At 40.7% G+C, this 824-nt stretch overlaps 1 non-coding gene across 1 annotated transcript; it reads left to right on the top strand.

Moving 5' to 3' along the window:
* Positions 1 to 218: 218 nt before the first annotated feature.
* Positions 219 to 291, top strand: TRNAR-UCU (transfer RNA arginine (anticodon UCU)). Its single transcript has one exon. It is a non-coding gene; the product is annotated as a tRNA-Arg (tRNA).
* The last annotated feature ends 533 nt before the right edge of the window (positions 292 to 824 follow it).

Raw genomic sequence — 824 nt, 5'->3', positions numbered from 1 at the left:
CATGTTTTTTTTAGATGCTCATCATGTTCCTCTTAACAACGTCTTAGTAATTTGGGGCACAGGCCGAAATGCAAAATAAAGTTATACAGTTTTGAAGAACCATTTGGGTATAAGAAAAGACCATACCTTCAAATTTGAAAGAACAGCTATGTTTAAGTATGTTTAATGCGTGATCAACTACTCCTCAGAAAGAGATCTATTAACCTACGCCAAACAAGGCGCTCGTGGCCTAATGGATAAGGCATTTGACTTCTAATCAAAGGATTGTGGGTTCGAGTCCCACCGAGCGTGATTATTTTTATGTTATTATTTCTGATATTTTTTCCTTACGTACACTTCTCCAAAAAATTGTACAAATACATACAATCTATGTTATTACAGTATTTTTTTCTTACCTACAATTCTCCATTTCTTTTGTACACACACACTATATGTCGCTAGCAAAATACATGATAGAGACCATGAAAAAAAAACATGATATGGATCCTGGCTCGACATTCATAGTCGTATAACTCGGGGCGGGCTTGATCGCACAGTGGATGTCATAGGAGACATTGTTCTATATGAAAGGCCCAGCGGGCTAACAACTATTATATCAAACCCCACACACAACGTGGTTTCAAAATTATTTACTTTAGTGTAATGCCGTCCACTCTAAGTTTGTTGGTTAGTGAAACCGAGGCCCTTGGTTCGCTCGATTGGGTGAGTTGTTGGCAACTAGGGTTTCCATCCCGTTCCACCTATCCCTTCCTCTTCCCTCTTGCTACCACCCTAGTCGATCATCGGGCAATCCAGTGCTGGCACTGGTGACGATGGCGGCGAGG

This window comes from Triticum urartu, chromosome 4A (assembly GCF_056163025.1).
Source record: "Triticum urartu cultivar PI428250 chromosome 4A, HENAU_Tu73, whole genome shotgun sequence".
NCBI classification, from domain to species: Eukaryota; Viridiplantae; Streptophyta; class Magnoliopsida; order Poales; family Poaceae; genus Triticum; species Triticum urartu.
Note: the sequence above shows the minus strand (reverse complement) of the source record. Positions and strands in the feature narration are given on the sequence as shown.